The sequence below is a fragment of the Gorilla gorilla genome, chromosome 17 (genome assembly GCF_029281585.2).
Source record: "Gorilla gorilla gorilla isolate KB3781 chromosome 17, NHGRI_mGorGor1-v2.1_pri, whole genome shotgun sequence".
In the NCBI taxonomy this organism is placed as follows: domain Eukaryota; kingdom Metazoa; phylum Chordata; class Mammalia; order Primates; family Hominidae; genus Gorilla; species Gorilla gorilla.
The window spans coordinates 95325767-95340591 of record NC_073241.2 but is presented as its reverse complement, the minus strand read 5'-3'; the positions used below and the strand labels follow the sequence as shown (position 1 = coordinate 95340591).

General features: G+C 37.4%; 1 long non-coding RNA gene across 1 annotated transcript in view; it reads left to right on the top strand.

Annotated features, from left to right (window-relative positions):
- Positions 1-4215: 4215 nt before the first annotated feature.
- The window catches only part of LOC129528211 (uncharacterized), a 28538-nt gene continuing 17928 nt past the window's right edge, over positions 4216-14825 (top strand). Inside the window, exons 1-2 of the long non-coding RNA XR_008673434.1 lie at positions 4216-4597; positions 9373-9468. This is a non-coding gene — a long non-coding RNA (uncharacterized lncRNA). The remainder of the gene's footprint in view (positions 4598-9372; positions 9469-14825) is intronic.

The following is a 14825-nucleotide window of genomic DNA, read 5'->3' as shown; positions in this document are numbered from 1 at the left end:
GTAAATATAAATTTTCAACTCCTGGGTAAATACCAAGGAGCATGATTGCAGAATTGTACAGTAAGAGTACATTTAGTTTTGTAAGAAACTGTCCAAATGGCTGTACTACTTTGCATTTCAACCAGCAATGCATGAGAATTTCTGTTTCTCAACATCCTCACCAACGTCTGGTACTGTCAGTGTTCTAGATTTTGGCCATGCTAATAGGTATGAAGCAGTATCTGCTGTTTTAATTTTTATTTTTTTAATTTTATTATTATTATTATTTTTGCGGAGTCTCACTCTGTTGCCCAGGCTGGAGGGCAGTGGCACGATCTCAGCTCACTGCAGCCTCCACCTCCTGGGTTCTAAGCGATTCTCCTGCCTAAGCCTCCAGAGTAGCTGGGATTACAGGTGCATGCCACTACGCCCAGCTAATTTTGTATTTTTAGTAGAGATGATGTTTCACCATGTTGGCCAGGCTGGTCTCGAACTCCTGACCTCAGGCGATCCACCCGCCTCGGCCTCCCAAAAGGCTGGGTTCACAGGCATGAGCCACCATGCCCAGCCAATATCTACTGTTTTAATTTGCATTTTCCCTGATAACAAATGATGTGAAACACCTTTCATATGTCTACTTGCCATCCGTAGAACTTCTTGGTGAGTTATCTCTTTGGGTCTGTGGTCCAATTTTTAACTAGGCTGTTTATTTTCTTATGTGAAATTTTGAGTTCTTTATATATTTTAGCTAAATCTTTTATTAGATATGTCTGTTGCAAATATTTTCTCCATCTCTAACTTGTCTTTGCATTCTCCTGACAGTATCTTTTGAACAGCATATATGTATATATTTAATTTTCTTGAAGTCTAGTTTATCAGTTCTTTCTTTTATGGATCATGCCTTTGTTGCCACATGTAAAAAGGTATTGCCAAACCAAAGACTATCTACGTGTTCTCTTATGTTATCTTTTAACTATTTTATAGTTTTGTGTTTTACATTTAGGTCTGTGATCCATTTTGGATTAATTTTCATGAAGGGTGTAAGACTCTGTTTAGGTTTTTTGTTTGTTTGTTTTTTGCATGAGGATGTCTAATTGTTCCAGAATCATTTGATGAAAAGACTGTCTTCTAAAAATTATATTGCTTTTGCTCTTTTATCAAAGAGCAGTTGGTTATATTTATGTTGGCCTGTTTCTAGGCTCTTTTCCATTTATCTATTTATCTTTTCTTTTGCTAATAACACACAGTCTTGATTCTGTAACTTTGTAAGAGAAAAACTACAAAACTTTAATGAAAGAATCAACACCAAACTAGTTAAAGAGTTATTCCATGTTCATGAATAGGACGATTTAATATTGTCAAGATCTCAGTTCTTTCTGCTGGATTTATAAATTCAATGCAATCCCAGTAAAAATCCCAGTAAGTTATTTTGTAGATATTAACAAACTAACTCAAAAGTGTATATGGTGAGGCCAAAAGTCTAGAATAGCCAAGACAATATTCAAGGAGAAGAACAAAGTTGAGGGACTGACATTACCCAATTTTAAGAATTATGATAAAGCGATTACGTGGGAGTTTTGTGTCTCAGATAATTTTTTTACTGCTCATTAACATCCTTTTCTTTCAGATTGAAGAACTTCCTTTAGCGGTTCTTGTAGGGCAGGTCTGGTGTTGATGAAATTCTTCAGCTTTTGTTTGTTTGGAATAATCTTTATTTCTCCTTCATTCTTTAAATATATTTTAACAGGATATAATATTCTAGGGTAAAGGGTTTTTTTTTTTATTTTCTTCAGCATTTTAAATATGACATGCAACTCTCTTCTGGTCTGTAATGTTTCCATTGAATGTCTTCTGCTAGATGTACTGGAGCTTCGTTGTATGTTATTTGTTTTTTTTTTTCTCTTCCTGCTTTTAGAATTATTTCTATATCTTTGACCTTTGATAGTGTGATTATTAGACACCTTAATGTAGCCTTCTTTGGGTTAAATGTGCTTTATGCTGTATAACCTTCTTATACTTAAATGTTGACGTGTTTCTTTAGGTTTGAGAGTTCTCCAATATTATCCCTTTTAATAAACTTTCTACCCCTATCTCTTTCTCTACCTCCACTTTAGGGTCAATAACTCTTAGCTTTGCCCTTTTGAGACTTTTCTACGTCTTGGATGCATGCTTCATTCTTTTTTATTTTTTCTCCACTGTGTATTTTCATATACCCTGTCTTCAAGCTCACAAATTATTTCTTCTGCTTAATTAATTCTGCTATTAAGAAACTGTGATGCATTCCTCAGTATATCAATTGCATTTTTCAACTCTAGAATTTGTGCTTAATTCTTTTTAGTTATTTCAATTTCTTTTGTACATTTATGTGATAGAATTCTGAATTCATTCTCTGTGCTATCTTAAATTTCTTTGATTTTTCTTAAAACGGCTACTTTGAATTCTCTATCTGAAAGGTCCTATATTTCCGTTTCTCCAGGATTGGTTTCTGGTGCCTTATTTTGTTCATTTGGTGAGGTTATGTTTTGTGGATGGTCTTGATGCTTATAGATGTTCATCAGTGTTTGGGCACTGAAGAGTTAGGTATTTACTGTGGTCTTTGCAATCTGGGCTTCTTGTGCCCATCCTACAGGGGAAGGCTTTCCAGGTATCAAATAAACTTGAGTCCCAAGCCCAATAACACTCTGGTTTTGTAGATTTTTAGAGGTACCACCTTGGTGGTCTTGGATGAGATCTAGAAGAATTCCCTGGATTACCAAGCAGAGACTCTTGTTCTTTTCCCTTACTTTCTCCCAAACAAAAAAGAGAGAGAGAGACTCTAAAACAGAGTTTTGCATTATCAAACCTTCAGTTTCAGAAAGCTAAGCACACACACACACACACACAGAGACTCCATCTTGGAGGCCTTAGCTTTCTGGAACTGAAGGTTTGATGATGCAAGTACCCCTATAGCCAACACCACCACCGGGATCTACGCTGGGTCAGACTTGAAGCCAGTACAGCATTCGTTCTCATCCAAGACCCGCTATAACTACTACTGAGAGGTGACAGCATGGTGGCAGCCCTCACAGCCCTCGCTCACTCTCACACCTCCTTGGCCTCGGTGCCCACTCTGGCCGTGCTTCAAAGGCCCTTCAGTCCGCCGCTGCACTGTGGGAGCCCCTCTCTGGGCTGGCTGAGGCTGGAGCCGGCTCCCTCAGCTTGCCGGGAGGTGTGGAGGGAGAGGCGGGGGCGGGAACCAGGGCTGCTCCTGGGGCTTGCAGGCCAGTGCGAGTTCCGGGTGGGCGTGGGCTCGGCAGGCCCCAAACCCAGAGTGGTGGGCCAGCACCGCCAGCCGTGGGCAGTGAGGGGCTTAACACCCAGGCCAGCAGCTGCGGAGGGTGCGCCAACTCCCCCAGCAGTGCCGGCTCGCCGGCACTGCGCTCGAATTCTTGCCAGGTCTTAGCTGCCTCCCTGCAGGGCAGGGCTGGGGACCTGCAGCCCGCCATGCCTCCCCCTGCCGTGGGCTCCTGCAGGGCCCAAGCCTCCCCTACGAGCACCACCCCCTGCTTCACAGCACCCGGTCCCATCCACCGCCCAAGGGCTGAGTGGGTGCACAGCACGGGACTGGTGGGCAGCTCCATCTGCGGCCCCGGTGCAGTGCGGGATTCAGTAGGTAAAGCCAGCTGGGCTCCTGAGTCTAGTGGGGACTTCGAGAACTTTTATGTCTAGCTAGAGGATTGTAAATACACCAATCAGCACTCTGTGTCTAGCTCGGCATTTGTGAATGCACCAACCAGCACTCTGTATCTAGCTAATCTGGTGGGGACTTGGAGAACCTTTATGTCTAGCTAAGGGATTATAAATGCACCATTCAGCACTCTGTGTCTAGCTCAAGGTTTGTAAATTCACCAATCAGCACTCTGTATCTAGCTAATCTGATGGGTACTTGAAGAACCTTTATGTCTAGCTAAGGGATTGTAAATACACTAGTCAGCACTCTGTGCCTAGCTCAGGGTTTGTAAACACACCAATCAGCACCTTGTGTGTAGCTCAAGGTTTGTAAATGCACCAATCAGCACTCTTTATCTAGCTAATCTGGTGGGGACTTGGAGAACCTTTATGTCTAGCTAAGGGATTGTAAATGCACCAATCAGCACCCTGTCAAAATGGGCCAATCAGCTTTCTGTAAACGAGACCAATCAGCTCTTTGTAAAATGGACCAATCAGCAGGATGTGGATGGGGCCAGATAAAGGAATAAAAGCAGGTGCCTGAGCCAGCAGTGGCAACCTGCTGGGGTCCCTGTCCACGCTGTGGAATATTTGTTCTTTCCCTCTTTTCAGTAAATCTTGCTGCTGCTCACTCTTTGGGTCCACACTGCCTTTATGAGCTGTAACACTCACAGCAAAGGTCTGCAGCTTCACTCCTGAAGCCAGTGAGACCACGAACCAACCAGAAGGAAGAAACTCTGGACACAACATCTTTAAGAACTGTAACACTCACCGTGAGTGTCCACAGCTTCATTCTTGAAGTCAGTGAGACCAAGAACCCACCAATTCCGGACACACTACTACCTGGCTACCACCTATGTTCACTCAAGGTCCTAGTGCTTTGCAATCAGTGGGTCACAAAGACAGCCAGGTTTGTGTTCTTCTCTTCAGGGCGGTAAGTTCTTCCAGGCCCCAGGCAAGTCCAGAGATGGTGTCTGAGAGCCAGCAATTGATGTGCAAAACCTTAGAAATTTACCTGATATTCTGTTCTATTGTGGCTAAGCTGGCACTTAATTCACAATACAAATGTCTCTCTGCGCTTTTCTCCCCTTTTCACAAGCAGAGGAGCCTCTCCCTGTGACCACCACCACTTCCAGCCCATGGGGGTTCTGCAAGGCCACCACCAATGTTTACTTAAAAGTCCAAGGGATGTACAGTTAGCTTGTGGTGAATGGTGCCAGGCTTGCAACTTACTGTTCAAGGCAGTGGGCTTCCCCAGGGCAGGTCAAGAAATGCTATTTAAGAGCCTAGACCTCAACTTGGGGACCATAAGAGCCTAGTTGTTGCTCTACCCCACTGTGGCTGAGCTGGTACCTAAGGTGCAAGACAATAATCACCTTTACTTTTCCCTCTGGTTTTATCAAACAGGAGTCTTTCACCATAGCCACCACAGCTGGGAATGTGCTGCATCACACCTGAAGCCAGCAAATCTCAGAGCCCAGGGTCCATGGTGTGTACTACCTTGGTATCACTCCTGGTTATTCAGGACCCAATGGTTCTTTAGTCAGCAGTGGATGAATCCTGCCAGAACTGAGTTCTTCTCTTTAAGGCATCAGGTTTCCTTTTGGCCCAGAGTGTGTCTAGAAATGTCATCCAGGAGGGAAGTCCTAGAATGAGGGCCTCATGACTCTACCTGGTTCTCTATTCTACTGTGGATGAGCTAGTATCTAAGATGCAAGACAAAGTCCTCTTTACTCTTCACTCTCCTCTTCTCAAGCAGAAAAATTAGGCTATTTTTGTTTCTGTGAGCTGCACTGCCTGGGGTGGTTAGAGAGATGGTGCAAGCACTCTCTTAGCCACCCCAGCTAGTGTTCCCCTACCTCATGTGCCACCCTATGTGTTCTGGATCTGAGCCAAGCCTAGCACTAGAATTTCCCTAGCTATTGTAGCCATTGTGTCCAAGACTTCCTTTCAAGTTTACCTAGGATCCCAGAGCACTTTGGCCTATGGTGGCGAGGCTTGCTGAGAAACTGAAGTTCCAATGGCTGTGATACACAGTTCCCTTCTGGCTAGGTCTGTCCAAATGCTCCCTCCATGACTGGGTGCTGGCTGAGCCCCGCACGGCCTTGCCCTCTGTCATGACAGGGCAGCGCTGAGTAAAGTCTTTCCATTGCTGAGCCCTCCCTCCGCAAAGTGCATAGATTCTCTTTTGCTGGGGGACAGGTAACATTGGCCATTCAATATCATATTTCCTATCCTCTTCAGTGATATAAAGCTAAAACTAGGTACTATGATTGCTCACCTGATTTGGGGTTCTTGTGTTGATGCTTTTCTGTGTACAGATAGTTGTTAAAATTTGGTGTTTCAGCAGGAGGGATGAACAGTGTAGGCTTCTACTGAATCATCTTGTTCTGCCTTCTGGAAAAATTTATTGCAATTTTCAAGTATTTTCCCCATTCTCTTACACATAGGATTTAATTTTGTTAGACTACTTGATATTTTCCTAAATATATTAAATGCTTTTTCCTTGTTTTTTTTTCCAATTCTTTTTATTCTTTCTGTTTTACCTTGAGTAAACTGAAAACATTTTTTATTGCTCTATTGTCAAATTTAGTTGTTTCACCAGTCCATTGAATACGTTGTTAAACACAAATCTTTCTATTTTATTTCAAGAATTTCCATCTCATTCTTTTTTGTAATTTTTATCTCTTCTAGAATTATTCATCAGTCCTTGCATACTGTCCGTCTTTTCTACCAGATCCTCTACCATATTAACCATAGTTATATTAAATTTCTTGTCTGATTTTTTTCTAAGAAGTAGCTCATATCTGAATCTGGTTCTTTTGATTATCTTCTCTCTTAACCATATGCTACTGGGTTTTTCTCTCAATTATGTATCATAATTTTTTTATGAAAACTGAACATCTTGGTAGACGGTATAGATTGAAGTTAATAGATTCTATGCCAGGAAACTGGCATGCCTTTTCATCTACCAGAACTTTAGAGTGAGTTATTAAGTTGAAATAGATACAGTTTTCTCTGTGTTTGAGAGTTGATTTCACTATGGTTACTCTTAGTGCTACACAGGTGTGTTAGTCCTTTCTCACGCTAGCTGATAAAGACATACCTGAGACTGGGTAATTTATAAAGAAAAAGAGTTTCAATGAACTCATAGTTCCACATAGCTGGGGAGGCCTCACAATCATGGCAGAAGGCAAAAGGTACATCTTACATGGTGGCAAACAAGACAGAATAGGAGAACCAAGCAAAAGCAGTAACCCCTTAAAAGACCATCAGATGTCCTGAGACTTGTTCACTACCACGAGAACAGTATGCAGGAAACTGCCCCCGTGATTCAATAAACTCCCACCGGTTCCCTCCAACAACACGTGGGAATGATGGGAGCTACAATTCAAAATGAGATATGGGTGGGGACACAGTCAAATTATATCAACAGGCTTCATATTGCATTTAATGTTACATTGTGTTTAATTTAAGGACTGTTTTGCCAGGGAGTTTTTCTCAATGTCGACTCTACCCTCAGCTTTACATCTTCACTTTGTCCCAGGCCTCAGAGCAGTCTGTCTTCATGCTCCTCACCCTTCCTATCTATAACTTGCTGCTTGACACATTCCAGACTGGAGATGAGGTACAGGTTCTAGGTTGTTGTAATTAAGCCCATTCATAGGTAGGCACTGTGATCCTGGATCTTTGGGGTGAGGTCTTCTCTGTGCTTGCATTGAGTCCTGGCTGTATGTTGTTGCCCAGCTTGTATTCTTGCCCTCCCCCATATGCAGATGGTTTGTTCCTCTTCCACAATTTAAAGGTATTTTTTACTGGTTTCTGAAGGGTGACAGTGTTTGCTGCCTGTTCTCCAATAGTGTTAGATTTTTTGCTCCGTAGGAGAGCCGCAGTGCAGTGGAAGCATCTGGTGGAGGGGATGAGGCATGGAGCAGAGTTTCCATTTCTTACCGTGGCTTCTGTTCTTCTAGCATAGCTGTGTACCATTAAAAAACAAAAAACACAAACAAACACAAAAAAGCTTCTCAGGATTCTTCTCAATGACTTTTGTCAGCATCTGGTGATAACATGTGGAGGAAAGCCGGAAGGAGTACTCATTTCCCTAATGTCTTCTATCCCTAGAGTTTCTCTATTCTCTAACTAGTAAACACGTATCCTTTTAAAAATCTATTTTAAAATGTCAGATAATTTTTTAGTATGTATTTGGCAGCATCTGACCCTGCCAGGTAAGCAAGGCCTCATGCCTAGTCTCTTTGTGGGGGCAGTTGTCTTTCCTTAAATTTTAAAAGCAACAGTTCAAGATATTCACTAAATGAGAATACAATGTCATTTTAAAGCTACCATTCATTGTACAGTTACATAGCTAAGCAAAGCAAATAAGATGAGGAATATGTCACTTACCCCAGCTTCAAAGAGTTGCAGTATGTACACGGAGACAATCACAGAAACAGACATTGAGTACAAGGTATTACATATCATAATCACATGCAAATAGCCAGGAATATGTGGAAAAAGGGAATATCCTATTATTAGATGTTTAATTCCATTGCACTGTTGGACTCTAGCCTGATATCGGAGTCTAGTCTAATATTAGTTATCAATTTAATCTATGACAAGGGTTATGCTCAAAAAGATTATAAAAAATTCATGTTAATTTTTATGCTGAGGTGACTGGAGATAACTCCTTTTCCTCTCTTTTTCCTATTCAATCATAGGCTCTTTTCCAAAGAGGAGTGAACAAGAAACTACCAGAGAGATAGGGGAAAAACAAAGAAAAAATAGTATTTCAGAAGCTCAGAAAGAACATTTTGAGAAAAAAAATTGTCCAGTGTTTGGTCTGTACATTAGGACAAATTGATTCTATGGCCATATATTATGTCTTATCGTTTAATAATACAGAGTTTTCCCTATTTTCCAACCTTCAATAAATTCAGAATTCCAACCTATCATTCTGTAGTTTTCCAGAGCAAGCTATTTCCTGACATGAAATGCAGAATGCTCACAAGTTGAATAGTTTAATTATTGACATATAATGCTGCTCAGTGATTTCTACATGCTGATTATCTTTATTTGCTAACCAACATATTTTCTATCATTCACAAAAGTTCTTAATGACAGGAGATTTTTATAATGGTAGTTGTCTGCAAAACCTTTGGAGATCAAGATATTTATATTTCACAAATACAGCATTAATGTAAAAATTCAGTCTTCGTGTATCTTCTTGTCAGGATAAAAAACTCAAAAAAAAATTATAACTCTTAAAAGATAGTGAAGCACAGCAGCCTTTGAAGACCTCATAAGTGAGAATCATGTGTGGATTGCTTATCATTTTTTCCTCCTAGAGAATTACAATACAGATAATGTTATTCCTTTTAAAATCTATTTCTGAATACATCGTGAAAGAAGAGGAAAAATGAAATAAAAGGATAATTATTTAAATTTTTCAGTGTAGTATATACCTGTGAAATGGAAAAAACACAGATATCTATGTGTTGAAAGTACATAATCAAGGAGTAGCTAAAAAAAAAAGAAAACTGAAAAAAAAAGCAAAACCTGGAACTAAAAATAAAATAATCATACAGCAATTAATTGTGGAATTTGGAAATTATCAGTAAGAGAACTTTAAAAATAATATCTCATAGCTTTATAAAAGTAATATTTAATTTATATAATTTTTTTTTTTAGAAAATACAGACTATTATGGAGTAGAAACATTACCTAAACATCCATGCAGAGAAAATGACAACTAATATTTGACTATGTCTTCTGTCTTCTTTCCAGGTATGTTTCTATATGTGTAAGTGTGGTATATACACTCATGTATAACATACATTTATTTCTAATCATTTCAATATTGCATGTAGTATTTTATAATATTTGTATTAGTATTGTGCTATGTTTTTGTATGTGTATATGTGTATAAAATGCCTGTATCTAACTGACACATTACATATTATTGCATCTACCATTTTGCATCAGCTTTTACTTAGCTTTATGCCGATAGCATTTTCAAAATCTTCATTTTCCAAATTTTAAATGTTATTTTTTGAACGAATGTTTAGCATTACCTTGTATGGATATACTAATTTTATATAATCATTTTCAAACTGAGGCACATTTACTTCATTTCCAAGTTGCATAATATTTAAGGTGTTGCCATAAGAACATAAGTACTCACTTTTCTGTGGGTGTATCTAGTTAGTCATAGAATGATTATTATAAATTACTGTGTAAAAATGAATATGTGTCCGGGCGCGCTGGCTCATGCCTCTAATCCCAGCACTTTGGGAGGGTTAGGTGGGAGGATCACCTGAGGTCGGAAGTTTGAGACCAGCCTGACCAACATGGAGAAACCCCGTATCTACTAAAATACTAGTAAAACCCCGTATCTACTAAATCTACTAAAAATACAAAATTAGCAAGGCGTGGTGGCGCAGGCCTGTAATCCCAGCTACTCGGGAGGCTTAGGCAAGAGAATCGCTTGAACCCGGGCGGCAGAGGTTGTGGTGAGCCAAGATCGCACCATTGCACTCCAGCCTGGGCAACAAGAGTGAAACTCCATCTCGAAAAATAAATAAATAAATAAATAAATAAATAAATAAATAAATAAATAAATATAAATATAAATATGTATCAGGTTCTTGATACATATTGTTTGAGAAACATAATAGCAGTTTTCACTCTCACTTAAAAATATGAAAATTAGCATCTATATTTCATTTTAATGAAGATTTGCCCGTTCACTTGGAAATCAGATAATCCTCAGGACAAAAATTGTATGGTATGTACTTCAATTATCTCAACCAAATTATCTGTCTCCACCCCTCCCATCAGTCAGTGACCACAAAGTTCATGCAGACATGCGGCAAGCAGATGAATTATTAATGATATTGACATGCATTTAAAAAAACAATACCAAGTACCACAACCTAAGTTATCCTATAGATATACGTTAAGATAAAAAAATTTTAAGATTCAATTTACATTTACTTTATATGAGTTAATTATAGGAAAATATTATAACAAGCTCTGCGAACATATATTATGCAGTAAATCCTTAAAGTTAATTCTATTTTGAATTGGTTAAATGTGGTAACTACAAATATTTTATTAAAAATATAATACTTGAGCAGCCTATGGAAAGAAAAAAATTAAAAATAAACATTGGCAAAGATAGTTTGGCTGCTCAAATACATGACAAAAAATTAGGCTGATACATTCAAGCATTCTGTACACCAATATTTGCTGAGTATCAGATCCTATAAGAGAACTACTGGGTACATACTAGGTACCAGGTTCTGTGTAAGACTTGGGATAATTGTAAATGTACAGATAGCCTTCATAGTCTCATGCCACAATCTAATGGGGGACGGAGATAATCAAAAATGCATAACAATTATATAATAACAGTGGTGGTATCTATTATAAAGAACAAGTCAAAATAAATACAGTGTGTTATATGAAGGTATAACAGAAAAAATTTGATCTTGACATGAGAGGTTAGGAAAGTAAAATTTACACTGAATGCTGAAAGCTGCTTAAGAGTTAGGCACAGAGGAAGGCAGGAACTTCTCAAGAACCAGAGACAATCTATGTAAGAATTTTGAATCAGAAAGGACCTTGATGTATTTGGAAAACTAAAATAAAGTGCACTGCTCAATGTAGTGAGTGAGAAATATAAGAGATAAAATCGTATCTCGAGAGCAAGAATTTCAATCACAGAAGTCATTAAAGGCCATGTTGAGAAATTAAGAGTTGATCTTTAACAAAAAAAGGAGGCTGTTCAAAAGTGTACTTTAAAAAATTAAAGAAAGAAAACCTATGGAATCTGATGGAAATTTCACAGAAAGGATGCAGAACTAAACGAATATCTTTTAAAATTCTGAACTCCATACAGCATATATAACAGTTTTTACTTCACTCAGTAACAATGGTAAATATATTCCTCCAAATAAGCAATGTTTGTATCATTTAAGAGAAATACTGTATATTAAAAAATGGCTAGGAGAAGGCAGACCCTCTTTCAGATACAGGAACCAATAATCTTCATCACTCAGACACATTTTTTAAATTAAATTTTTGTTTCTGTGAAATTCCAAATTTTTCACATTATTTTCAAGACTCTAATTATTAACCTAAACATTAAACCATAACATAGCAAATATCTACATGACTCTATTAAAATTTTCTGTGACATATTTCATATATACAAAAAGGTATAACTATTGCATGACAAATAAGACTTCTGCCTCCAGTTAGATTGAAGTTGATGACAAAACACTCTAACAATTAACAAAATCGGAAAAACTTTTTTTCTTTAAGTGTCAGAGAGTTGTGGTTACAATGGAACTTAAAAGATCTGCAGTATAAAGGACAAGCCTAGGTGAGAAGATGGGGTACAGGGCCTACTTTCCTCCCTGAGGATCCCTAAAGGAGCCTTAGCAGGGACAGAATTAGAGCACCTGTCATGGGCAGAGGACCCAGATGAGTAATTAAAACCAAGAAGACATGGAGTACAGTTATCGTTTGTCTATTTATTCACTCTGTTCCTCAAATCTTAGACTTGACTTTTCTTTATTTCAGAGAAAATCTCAACTATTATCTATGCACATGTTGGCTTTCCTCCTAATTTTTTTGTGTTATCTTCTGATTCTCCAATTAGATAATTAGATATTTCTCTTTTTCACACATTGTCACTAAAACTCTTCCATAATTTATTTTCCTGGTGGCCAACTAAATATCTGTTGACTGACTGGTTGGTCCACGTCCATATGATCCAAAACTCTAGGTCAGACAAAAAACAGTGTCCTCGTTGAATATGAATTAGTGGAATTATATGGAATTTAAAGAAGCTTTAATGAAACTGTTAGAAAAAGAGACTGTTTTTGACAAAACAGAAGCAAGTAACCTGTTTCACAATTACTGGGCACTATTTGATTGGAAAACTATTAATAAGTTTTGGAAATTTTTATAGTTACCCTTATAAATGCCATCATAAATGGTTTAAAGACTATATTCTTAAAGAAAACAAAGACATTCTTCAAAAATTGCTAAGAAATAGGTTGGCCTGCAATTGAGATGCTTATGTCAATATCAACTTTTTATCTGGTGTGCTGTATCGAACTCTTAGTTATTTGACAAAGAATTTTATATGACTAATGATTATCAAGTGGTATTACATGGTTCTTTTTGTTAATATTACCCAAGCATTTTACTAATTCAGAAACTTTTCACACAATTCAATTATATAAAATATTGGATTAAAAACTTGTGTACAATTTTAGGTTAATAAGCAACAAAACAAACCAGTGCTGCATATTGTGTTTTCATTTTCAAAACGGTAATTAGAGCATGACTCTTTGTGTAAATTACAGATTAATTAAATTTCACAAGGGTTAATTTTATGCTCATAATACTTTATTTAAGTGCTTTGCCACATGCAGTAGCTCATACCTATAATCCCAGCACTTTAGGAGGCAGAGGTGGGAGGATTGCTTGAGTGCAAGAGGTTGAGGCTGCAGTGAGCCATGATCACACCACTGCACGCCAGCCTGGAAAACAGAGCAAGACCCTGTCTGGAATAAATAAATAAATGTTTTATATAATAGTAATAATAATTCACAATATAGAACAGAACAAATTTAAATTAGAATATAAAAATTTATCAATTGAATATCAATCCCAGTAAAATGAAAGACTTTAAATTTTGCCTGCAAATTAATCTGAAGTTATTATTTTGCTTATAAATACTAAGGAATCTAAAGCATGCTAATATTATATATATATACATATATTTCAATGATAAATAAGAACCAAAATAACTATTCAAAATATTAAAAGACCCAAGGTAAAAGAAATTAATTTTTATAAGATGTTGCTGAGAATTTTTCAATCATTTATTCAAGAATTCTTTAAGCATTTTGGTTAATTCAGAAGCCAACAGCAATATAATAAGTTTTTGTTTTAGAGTCAGAGAATCATGGATTAAAATCTCAGCTTTTAAAATCTACCATATCTTTTATCCCATAAGTGCAATTTAATTTATCTGAGTCTCAGTTTCTCATTTATTCATGAGAATGAATAAATAAAATCAAAGGGACAAATATTAATCTCCTATGCATGTGTAAAAATCAATTACATTCATTTTTATGAAGTATCCAACAGTAGGTTCAACCTGTAGTGAACACTGAGAAATATTTTCATTTGAATCGATAAACATTTTATCATGGTTTGCAAAGTTATTCACATATTTTTTAAAAATCTCAGAAGTTCTAAACGTAGCAAGAATTAAACCTAAGTGAGTTGGCAGAACCTTTCACTGAAAACACAGGTGGCAGAGGAGTAATTAACATCAACAACTTGTGTTTCTCCAGATTGTAAAGCTGAGGGATTACTTACATGTACATTGGTATGAAAATAACTTGGTTTACAATAGTGAAATAAAGGAAAGCAAAATATGGCTCGGAAGATAAGGATAGTCTCTTTATTAAATGGTGTTGAGAAAGCTGGATATCCACATACAAAATAATTAAATGAGACTCTTATCTTACACTATACACAAAATTCAACATCATGTGGATTAAAGACCTAAATATAGACCTGAAACCGTAAAACTCTCAGAAGAAAACATGGGTGGAAAGCTCCTGTGGAAAGCTCCTTGATATTGGCATTGGCAATGATTTTTTTTGGATGACGCACCACACCAAAAGCTCAGGCAACAAGAGCAAAAATAAGCAAGTAGGATAAAGTTAAACTAAATATCTCTGCACAACAAAGAAAACAATCCAAAAAAGGGAGCATAAGGACTGATAGAAAACATATCTGAACCAAATATCTCATTAATCAAGGGACTAAATACAAAAATATATAAGGAACTCACACAACTCAATAGCAAAAAGGAAAAACAAGCAAAGAAACATTCAAAAATGGGCAAAGATCTGAATAGACATATTTCCAAAGATGTCATACAAATGACCAACAGGTATGTTTAAAAAATGCTCAACTTTATCAATCATCAGAAAAATACAAATCATAACCACCATGAAATATCACGTCACATCTATTAGAATGGCTGTTATCAAAAAGACAAGAGATAATATGTAGTCAGCGAGGGTGTTGAGAAAGGGACTCCTTATATG